Source organism: Falco rusticolus, chromosome Z (assembly GCF_015220075.1).
Source record: "Falco rusticolus isolate bFalRus1 chromosome Z, bFalRus1.pri, whole genome shotgun sequence".
NCBI lineage: Eukaryota > Metazoa > Chordata > Aves > Falconiformes > Falconidae > Falco > Falco rusticolus.
Window position 1 is genome coordinate 4,647,198 of NC_051210.1, and position 11,320 is coordinate 4,658,517.

Consider the following 11,320-nt stretch of genomic DNA (forward strand, 5'->3'; position numbering starts at 1 on the left):
CCATGCACCAACCCTCAGCCAACACAACTGGCATCACTCCCACTGAACAGACACTAATTTACGCCAGCTGAGGTCCTGGATCTTGTGTTACTTTTATATTCATATACTACAGTCTGGGAAATGTCAATAAAGCACGCAGGTTTTGAAACGGATAAGATACATGAGTGCAACACAACTATTTTACATGAGGACTTGAATCAGAACTGTTACTTATGGCTGGCATACTATGATATGCTTTCTTTATGACCCTATCTCATGCTGCAGCTGACTTGACCTAAATTCTGCTGGAGTTTTCTATTGCAAAACATTGAGACTTCAGGCACTGCTGCAAGTATGTTAAAAAAATAATATGCAAGTCTCTACCGAAATGATACAATGAATTCAGCATTGTATGGCATTTAATCTTATATTGCATCCTATTGATTTTATGCCAGACAATTTTTCATTTTTAAGTGAGCTGCAGGCTGCAATATTGGTACTGCGAGTTGTCAGCACAATAAACAGAAGGTTTGGGGACTAGATATAGGGAAGTTGAAATTTTTGAAATTTGGCAAGAATGTGAAGGTCTGGGAAGAGAGATTAGGATAACAAGCAGGTCTGAAATACTTAGCATCGCTGATCATTTAAATAATGGCTACCAAGTTTTCGGTTTAATAATTAAGATCAAGGGGCAGTTCATGCCTGTTAGAGCCACCGTGTTAGGCTGCCTGCAAACTTGGGCATGCATCTCTGCATGACTATTTTCAGTCAACATCTGGAAGATTTTCTTTGCCACTAAAGGCAACCCCACCCCCACCCCCCTTTTAGTTTTAAAAATGACAGTCTGCATCCTGCAGTGTGCATCTGTAGCAGTGGGTGGATTCTCTGGCAAATTTAATTGCCCCAGAATCACACAAGGCCCTGACTAATACCAAATGATGTGTGATAAACAAACACAGAAACTTATGTTACTGAAGTGTTCTCTCCATTTAGTACTTAAATGCACTAGAAGTGGCCTTTTGGAAAGCGTAGGTCATGGAACAACAATTGCTATTGGAGTCTCTGGATTGCTTCATTGTTTATTTAAGTTGACAGGAGGCTAGCTACAGTTTCACAATTTAGATCATTTATTTTTATGGTCAAAATGTTTGCACAGTAGCAAAATGGTTTAGCCTATCTCCGCAATGGGATAGTGTCTCATTCTGCAGCTGCTCTGGCTTTCTTTAGTTCAGGCTTCATGCAGAGTGGGTGCTTCAGGAGCCTGGCAAACTATTAAATCAGCAGTGCTTTCCCGGTTGTGCCAGCATACTGTATCCACAACGAGGAAACCTTAGGAAGCTTGTTTCAGAATGATTTCCTAGTGTTTCTGGTAGGCCTGAAGGGAGAAAGAGATGTGCGCTGTGATGTCTCTTGGATAAAAGAACTCGCAGAAATGAAGGTAGAATTTAAAAGCCTTCTGAAGCAAAGAAAAGACAAAGCTGTTAATGCGCTGGTGGTGTTCTTTGTGTTACACAGAAGTGCATCAGTGGACGTGAGAAGTTACCTAGTAACACAAACATTTTACATTCGTGGAGACTTGGGGCCATCAGTGACAGACCTTATCTCCATCACTGGTAGCCTTCTTCACCCTAATGGTTATGAAGGGCTCAGATATTTTTCATATGCACTCACAGCATCTTTCTGACACCAGTCAGTAATAAAAGGAAAAGTAAGGTCTCCTGCTGCTGCCTTAGTGCACTGTCACCGACGTGCTGGGAAAATAAGAACAAAAAGAAGGACAAAAGGGAGGTTATTTGTATATGGCTTATTGGAAGGCATCTCATTTTCTGTCTCTAGTACGTGTTTCCATGTCCTAGGGAGAGACTTAAACTCCTCTCAGGAGCTTTTGCTAAGGAACTAGGCGTTTGGACAGCAGTGGACACACTGAACAGAGAAGGACACGTTGGTGTTGGCCCTTGCCTCTGCTAGCTTCTCTGAAGCAAACTTAGGTCTTGGTATCTCTGGGTATAACCTCTCTCCAGTGGCAAGAGGGCAAATCAGCTGAAGTAGCAGCAAATACTCAGCTCCCTGGGGCTGTTCTAACAGTGTACTATATGTCCCAGTGGCAGAGGACGAGTCCTCATGAGGTTCACAAGAAGGTGGCAAGGTCTTTGTTCCATGGGTCTGGATACCAGGCACCAGCACGGCCATAGGTACATTTTCCCTTGTTGTAAATTCACTGTTCAGCCTGTGCATGCTTGCAAAAAACAAGGGTCTGATTTTTTTTTTTTTTGGCTAACACTGGATGCTTTTATCTTTTAAGAGTTCTGGAAGATTGGCATTACCCTGTAGCAGTGTCACAGCCTGCAGTCATTTAATGCCTCTTCTTGTGGGGCCAGGATTCCACGCCCAAGTGCATTTAGTAGGTCAGTACAGTAATTTTAAATGTCTATCTTTCAGTCTTTTGCCATCCTCAATTATACCTTTCCACCCTACTATTTGTGTAATTTTCTTCTGTCTGAAGTCTCTTTACTGTTGTTCTCTATTGCACAGCATGACAAATTACCCATCAAGCCATATCTTTTCAGCCCAGAAATGTGCAGTAGCACAGAGTCATGGCATTATCACGTTGTGCACTTTATTTCCTCACAGTTCATTCAAGTGTGTCACTTTATTTTCCTGCTTCCTTTTGTCATCATGAAGATTAACTGTTTTATTCCTCCTAAACTTTAGGAACAATTAGAAATGCATTACATTGTAAGCTCTGAGCAACACCTATACAATTCTGTATAACTTAACATTTCCCCTGCATGGCAAAACCATGGCCATGATTCTGAGTCTTTGCAGAAGCCAGGGCTTTCATCCTTATTATACAGCTGAGTAACCCTGGTTGTGGGCAAGAGAATTATTTGTAGCCTCTGGCCACCAACCAAATTAACTGTGAGACACCATTCACTTTGACAGTGTGCGCTAGATCCTCTTGGGAGTTATGAAACTCTCTGGGTCTGATGTGTACTGTGCCCACAGTCCCTCCTCTCCTCCTTCCCCCCTCCTTAATTCAAGATAAATACCAGTAATTGTACAGCTTGTGCTGAGATATCTCCCAGGCATTGCAAGTATGTGTTAGAAAAATGAATTTTAACAGCTCAGAGCATCAACAGGGCTACAGCTGATACATATATAAAATGCATCCTTAGAAATTGTGGTTAAGATGATACAGAGGAAGTTTGTTGTTAATGGCATCGTTTAGAGCAGTTGTTAGCATTCCGTGGGGGCAGTGCAGGAGTTCAGGGGGCACTGGGTACCCCCAAGGCATTAATGCACATTCTGAAGAGAACCGCAGGGGTAAATGTAAAGCTGTCCTCATAACATACCTGAGATGTGAGACAGGATCTCTTTGAGTAAACATGCCTGGTTTGTCTTTACAAGATATTTTATGGATCAATAGGAAGAATGGTTGTTTGAAAGGGAGAAAAGGCAAGCTAGAGGAATTAGGACTTAAGATAATCAGAAACGGCACTAAGCCCGTGGAATGAAATTTGGTTGGAGCAAACTTCATATACTTTCAAATTGTTATTAACAAAATGCTGACTGTTTAATACCATCAGATTATATGATTTTTTAAACCACTTATACCTGAGAAAATGTGAGAGCAGAATATAATGAGCTGGAAGTGTCATGGTGCCAAGGATGCCAAGAGCCGTTTGCAGATTTGTGTTAGTGGCCCAGTAACTTGAAGACTGGCAGATGCTAAAAGACTGGTCTTGAGATGTGCTGGAAGAGCTCAGAACTGCCAATAACTGGTACAGGCACAGGTTAGGCACCAGTCCCGAGTCTAAATTAATCTAATCCTAAATAAGGTTTCTGTCTCTGCAGTGTTCTACTATGTACTTTGTAGTATTTACTTATTCTGTGCCTATTTCCAGCATTTCATGTTGGTTTTTTAAAAATCCCAGGTTTAGCACCACACATTATGGCCAATTAGCACCATAATTATGATTCTTTTTTCAAGCATACCTTTACAGGTTCAATGGCAAGATTAGTATAGAAAGAAAAATGCATGAAGGATTTAGAGAAAGCCTGACTTTTAAATGAAAGACAAAATGTTTTTTACTTCGGTTTTTGCAACCTTTTGTGAAAACTCTTAAAACCGGTTTAAATGGGACTGGAAGCTCTGGCTGTTGTGGTTCATTTATCTTGTAATGTTTTCTAATTACTTTGCTTTAGAGTGTCAGGTAGGAGCTGGTAATAGAAAATCCAGCTCCAGTACGCTTCTCCATACATCTCCCTTATGGAAATTTGTTGCTGCAGCTGATAAACAGAATTATACAAGCTTTGTCACACAAATCACATTATAAAAGGTTCCAAAAAACTTGACAATGTTGACAGTTGTTTTCAGCAAATGGCTGCTTTACTGTAGCACTGTCAATGTTGATGTCCTTGTGCACATGTAAAAGAGCAATGTGATTAAGGCAAGCTTGTCCATGCTAGATATGAGCCAAGTTTTCAATCTCCTCATGGCACTGAAAGATTGCTCAGCTGTTGCAGATAAGGCAAGAATAGCTAGCAGATTTCTGCCATTAAAAAAAAAAATAAAATAATCCTTGTCTTTGGGCATGCGTCTGTAGGAATTTGTAACATCTGCTACTGACCTTAAGTTCTAGATAAGAACAGCTCGAATTTGTAACTCAAATTGTTATTACTTGGTTTAGATGATGCACTTCCAAGAAGATTACTGAAGTATCTTTGTAAGAAGACATTTGTCTAGACAGCAGTCTAAAGCATGATATACTTTTGTAAAGTGGTACTGTAGCGAATTATCACCATTCCTCTAGTGCCACTTACCACTGCAATTTATGTCCACATTATGTTGAATTTAATTTGGACAAATAATCTATATTGTCTTTCGTTCTGAGAATATTTCATATTTAAATATGGAAATCGATGCAAGTGCCCTACCTAGAACATCAGTCATCTTTTCCGTATTTTTTTTCTCACTATCAACTAGATGAAAGGTATGGAAAACTCAGTTCTTTAGCCAAAACTTTGTCAAGAGAAACAGGCATGAGTTAACACAGCCATATCTCCCATCCTATTGACCCTGAATTCTTTATGTAAGATGTCAAAGCCATGGAACTCAGCAGATTTGTTGTCATGTCTGGGTGTGGAAACAGTGGGAAGAAGCCAATTTCAACAACATAATCTTATAACAAACCCATGGAGATTTTCTCATATAAATTAGTGTAGACTTTGTTAGTCTAAACATACTCAGATTTCCACTTTGTATTTACTAAAAACTCTCTTTGAAAAGGCTGGGATTCTGACAAGAGCCTGAGGGGGCGGAGGGGGCGGATTTTGGGTTGGGTCAGAGTGACCAGCTGCATGTTTTCCCAAACATTCAGTGCGATGCTCTGCACATCTTGGAATATCTTAGATGTGCCTGTGCCTCTCTGTGACGATATGGTAAACTCTGTGAACTGAAGCTATCTATCAGTGGCTTTTTCTGAGAAGCTTGCGCAGTGACAGCGTGGTAATAAAGGGCAGCATTTGGTAGTCTTTGTTACAAACCCATCTTTTCTCTTCTTGCCACACAGTGGCACATGCCCTGATCTACAACCAAATTCTGAATCAAATGTCTCAGACAAAAATCTTCTTCAATAAACAAGCCCAATTCGAGCCCAGAGAATTGTCCATTCTCTGTACTGAATGAAGCCAGAGTCTGAAAAAAAAAAAAAAAAAAGAAAAAAAAGAGGTTTATGAAAAGGTACTCAAAGAGCATGACATCGTACATGCAAGCGAAGGGAGGAGATAATATAAAGATGCACTCCTCACCTTAATTCTGGTATTTCCCTGTATTTTAAGACTTGATGCTGCAATGTAAACATCTTTTTAAAAAATAATCTTACTATGGGAAAGCATGGGCAGCCTTAGCTATGGGCAGCACCACCTGTGCCTCCTATAGTTACCAAGTTTAAAGTAAAAGTTATAGCAAGTGTAACAAACAGGGCTTTATTCTTAACAGAAACCAACATTAGTTTTGCATTTTGTGTCATCAGGATAAAATTAGCTGCTGCAATAAAAGCTATACTGCATGAAGACATGCTCATTTTTATGTCACCTTGTGAAATTCAAGGCGACAATACACTTCTTTTCCTCCAGCAGTCTCAGATAAAGATTTGCACCTCAATGCTCTGGACTCAGTAGCAGTTTGACTCTTATTTCATTCTCAGGCTCTCTGATCGAAAACCTAAATCTCATAAATGAAGGGCTGTAATTATCAGCTAGTAAATCTTTCCATCAGTGGTTATTCTTTAAGGTCAATTAGAGTAAGGAACATTTCAATCTGGAAGTACCATGAAGGAAAATCTTTCATGCAGAATTGATGAAACGGGAGTGCTTCTGCCTGTACCCATCTACTCTCTGCTTTTGTGTGTTCCTCCACTACAGCTGCATGCATTAGCAGGCTGACTCCACTTTGAAAACCTTAAGCCGCATTCTTCAGAACAGTTGCTTGCTGTTGGTTGGATTTCTCTGCAGCCCTTTTTTCCATTTGGAGCCACCGAGGCTGACACATAGTTTCCAAGATCTTCAGCGCGTCTTCTGTCTCCTGAATCGTCTCCTGAATCCCAAATATTTCTCAAGTGGCTAGCAAAAGAATATCCAGATAATCTTCATGCTGGTGACACAAGCTTTGAGAAGAAAGCCAGATGGCTCTGCAAATTAATTGTAAAGTAATTATTTCATTTCATGTTAGCTTGGTGTCTTTAATACGTGTGTACTTTCACTGTTAGAGTTAGAGCATTCACAAGATCCGAAGGGCCTATGAAATCCCACTAATTCTAATAACAACTTTTGTTGGTCAGACTGTAAATGATACTGTAGATGAGTTGTGTGACAAAGCAATAATGCAACTTGAAAAAAATAAGAGATGAGCAATAAACTGAAACAAAAGAGCTTGTTGCCTTTCCCAAAACAGTACTTTTCCATTCCTGACCTAGGTTTACTTCCCTCACCCCGCCCTTCTTTAAGCATCTTTACATTGTATGCTAACAATAGGTGCATTCATGGTTCAAACTTTATGCCCAAAATTATTGCCATTCAAATCCCTTATTATCCTTTCAGGCATCTTAAAAAAAACAGGTCAAACAACACTGCATAATTTGGAAAGTTAACAAAACATTGTTTATGGAACAAAAATATAAGTAGATGTAATTACCACAACCTTTAAATGCATTGTTTCCCTTCAATTGTCAATTAAACATTTCGAAGAGCTAAAGTTTTATACAAAATTGGTTTTGGTCGTCTTTTTTTCTCAACAAGATAACGGGGAAAAAAAGTGCTTCAACTGACATGACATGAAGCCCACCTGCGTCACTCTTTGCTTTCCAGTGATATGAGTAAGCTTTGGCTCATAACCTCATTTTTTTCTCACTCAAAACACTGTGCCTAGATACCACTGGGAAGATAAGGACTGAAGATTGACACACAACAACTGTAGATATGAATGTAGATTATGAAAAATCAGGCCTTGACCCTGTAAGCAGCCTCGTCCAGACACAGCTCCCCTCCAGATCTCTGCCCTGCCACAGTCAGCCTACATTTTTTTTTGTCTTCAATTTCAGTATTATCACAGGCTTTTAACTTTCTCAAGGCCAGGCGGCTAGCAGACATAACATTGATAGCACTCAGAAATGGAGAAATGGAAAACGAAATACTTGCTTTCTGGCCATACCCAAAAAAACCCGAAAGACAAAATATTCAAGAATTTCTGTCCACACCCGATACCTGAAAGAGCCAAAATTCCCTTTGATTTTCTGCTTTCTGTACACTGCATGAGGTTTCCCCAGCTTCGAGACAAATCTCTTAATATGTTCTGGATGAACCCACCCCCTGCAATACAGAAGGAAGGAGGGGAGGTCATTAGAGATGCCTGCACAAGGCTTGCTTAGGTGTTCCACCTCTACATTTCATTTCTTCTGGCAGAAGCCACAGGGACAGCGGAAAAGGAGCCAGACCACAGCTGGCATTCTGAGCCCAATGGGTGAGATTGTTCTCACCAGATAAAGTTTTGAGCCTAAGCTTGTCATTTAAGTCCCTTTTGTAGTTGGTGGCAGGAGACAGACATCTCGTCACAACTCCTGTTTAGAATTGATGAACCCTACCCTATGACTGTCGTGCAAATCTAGGTATCTTGCTTTGTGTCTTGAAGCATGCAACATACTACCAGGCAGGAACCAGATGAGAAGGATTCAAGCACCAACCAGGATTACTTCTTGCTGTCAATTCATAGAATTATAGAATTTTATAGAAGATCATCTAGTCCAACCCTCCAGCCCGCCATGGGCAGGGACAACTTTCACTAGGCTGGGTTGCTCAAAGGCCCATCCAGCCTGGCCTTGAACACTTCCAGGGATGGGCCACCCATGAAGTGACCAGCCTCAGGTCATTCTCCATCCTCAGCCTTTAGGAGCTGAGAAGTTCCTGAAGTTTAGAAGTAACATGCCACTGCTGAGTGTGTCTACACGGGTGTGCCGTGTAGATGCCCTCCATGGCCCCTCTTTGCTATGCTTGAGCACTTTAGGACTTCTGTAACTAAGCCTAACATCCGTTTCTACAGCCAGTACACTTTCCCATCATTGCTGCTCTTTAAGGCTTAATCATAAGTATAGAAAATGCATGGCATATTTTGAACTACATTTTAGGATTTTCTTCACACAGACTGCGCAATGCACACACAGTAAATAATTTAGTCAACCGACTGTGTGCCTCCTCTTCCTGCCCTGCACACAAATGCGCACAGACACACAGCTAATGCAGGATTAAAGACAAGCTAAGTTTCTGCAGTATGACTGTCTTACCAATTACAAATGTCTAGGACAACCAGTCTCTGACCTTTTATCAGATATGGGCTATCTATCAGATATAACTACACAATTTAATCGAGACATGTTTGTAAATCTAATTCCAGAAAATACTATTTCCACTCAGTGGAATCCACCCAAGAAAAATGAGGCCAGAAAAGCACCTCCTGTGGACCAGAACCCCCTATACATACCTATTTGAACAATACAGACTTAATAATGATTATTTTAAAAATGATTGGGAAAAGTGGAATTTTTCAGACTTAGCAGCTGCTAATTGGGTTGTCCCGTATGGAAAAAAAAAAGTATCTGAGGATATTCTTTTGCACACTGAGGAAAAGTTTTGCACATATTCAAGGAATATTTAAAACACTGATGAACTAGACTTGGATTAAGTGTCAGAACTGATTGAATTATGTGACCACTAAATCAATGTCTTGCAGACATGTCATATATCGATTTACTACTGTACGGATTTTGAGAACGCTGGACTCCTCATCTTTCCCGAAGTGATCAGGGAAAATAGAGTAGGCTTTCAGGACGAAGGAGCAGATTGTTTGGCACGGTATAAGAAAACCCTCTTCAATAATAGTGTGAGTTTGTGTTTATGTGCTGGTAGTGAAAACAACAAGGTAATTGTTAAGAAATCCCTTTATATTTTTAAAAGAAGGCTGGATGTTAAGACTTGTTTTCTGAAATTCTTTAGAAGCTTGGAAGTATCAAATTTTAGGCAAAGTTTCAAGATTTTCTTTCTCTTGGTTGATTCATTTAAATCTTGAAATAACACAGTTGTGTCCGTATCTGAAAATTTTTTGCTATGGAAAGACCTATCTCAGTCCTTGAAGAATGTATCTGTCCTCCGTCTGAAGAACTGTGGCTGTGATCAAGCAAAAAATATATGAATTAGAAACCACATATTAAAAAACCCAGAAGTTTTGCAGAGAAAACATGAGGTTTGTGTGTGTGTGTTTGGAATATTTGTTTTACCTCTTGTTATTTAGGTAGTTGTATAATTAATTGGCTCTCGGGTGCCTCAGAAATCTAATTGTACTTGAAATGGAAGCTTATTCACAAGAACATCTTCAGAAGCCTTCTTCCTCAAGTACCTTCATTTTTGCATCCTGCTCTCCAGATTCAGGAAGAGATTCTAGACCTGTTACACAGCCTGGTACGATGGGCAGGCTTTGCTGGTGCCAAGTCCTCTGAACGTCCTGACAGTGCTCGGAAAAAGACAGCACCCCTTGGCTATGATCAGAGACAGTGCTGGAGCTGAAGCTGGCAGTGCTTTAATCTGCAACACACCTCCTGGGAGGTCGGTAAAAGCACATCTGTGCTTTGGACTGCGAGGGAAGGTCTGTGGGGCACAGACTCCCTGCAGGGAAGCTTGGAGGAGGGTTTGGGGGTCCAAGCTGCGGAGCACAGGGTGCCGCCCAGTTATGCCCTGTGATGCTGGTGTTCAGAGCCATGGCAGCTCCAGGCTCCACACTGGGACTTCCAAGTCCACCTGTTTAATGGTGAGGGGGATGACATGACTTTTAGGGAAAGAAGTGTGCACACACCCCGTTTTGCTGGCTGACGTGAAGGGAGGAGAGGTAGCCACTTGCTCCTGCCCAGCCGTCCCTCTTTGGTACAGCTGATCCCTGAACAGTGATGGCACGGATGCTGCGATTCCCCTCTGACTGGGGGGCTGGCAGTGGCAAAAAGGTTGCTGCGTGTCTTGCAAGCCCAGCCACCACCCCATCGCCTCTGGCTGCTTTTCAGACAATCTATCCACTTATGCCCTGCTGCATCAGCTTTGTTAGGAAAAAACACTTCAGCCCCAGGAATGTTACTAATAATGATGGTGCAGAGGATAATTTCAATGACACTGTCTTGGCTCCAGTGCATGGTTTCAGAGAAATACATCCAAGCCAGAATTCAGACCATTTTAGGACCAGAGACAAGTAATTTAGCTGACTTCCAGCTGATGGAAGATTAAGTAAAATGCAGTACTGAGTCTCTTGACCTTCACTGGATCTCTTGGCTCATCGCTACAGCTGATACTGGCCCACTCTGTGAGCAACAGAGCTGGCGGGGGTCAATACCACAGAGCATGTGTTTTGCCTTTCATGCAAAGTTATTTGGTACGTTCCTGATCTATGTGAATCGTTCTTCAGCAGCAAACAGCAAAGTGCCCTACAGATGCCTGAAGTGACAGCAACAGAGAGTGCTTTTATAAGTTAACAGATGAGTGGGTACTAAGTACTGGAAGGATTATGGTGGAAAACTAATCTTTAATCATGTGCCTGTGACCTCAGAATGGAGTATTATATATTTTTTTATCTCCCCTTTTTTCTCCCAAGTGTGGCAAGTTGGGACAGTCATTTTCTGAGGCTTCAAACCCTATCTACCTTCTCACACTGTTGCATTCATTTTGCAGCCAGGGATCAGAGTGTGCACTGATGATGTGCTTTGTCTTGAATGCTGCTCTTACATTCCATCTTCATTACCCATACACGGAG

At 41.2% G+C, this 11,320-nt stretch overlaps 1 long non-coding RNA gene across 15 annotated transcripts in view; it reads left to right on the plus strand.

Moving 5' to 3' along the window:
• LOC119141575 overlaps positions 1-7,247 on the plus strand; it is a 27,219-nt gene extending 19,972 nt beyond the window's left edge. For 14 of the 15 annotated variants that reach the window (XR_005101964.1, XR_005101973.1, XR_005101962.1 and 11 more), the window contains 2 exons: positions 2,282-2,384; positions 6,406-7,247. This is a non-coding gene — a long non-coding RNA (uncharacterized LOC119141575). Of the gene's footprint in view, positions 1-2,081; positions 2,172-2,281; positions 2,385-6,405 lie in introns of all 15 variants that reach the window. The other variant, XR_005101971.1, reaches the window with a different exon arrangement.
• The last annotated feature ends 4,073 nt before the right edge of the window (positions 7,248-11,320 follow it).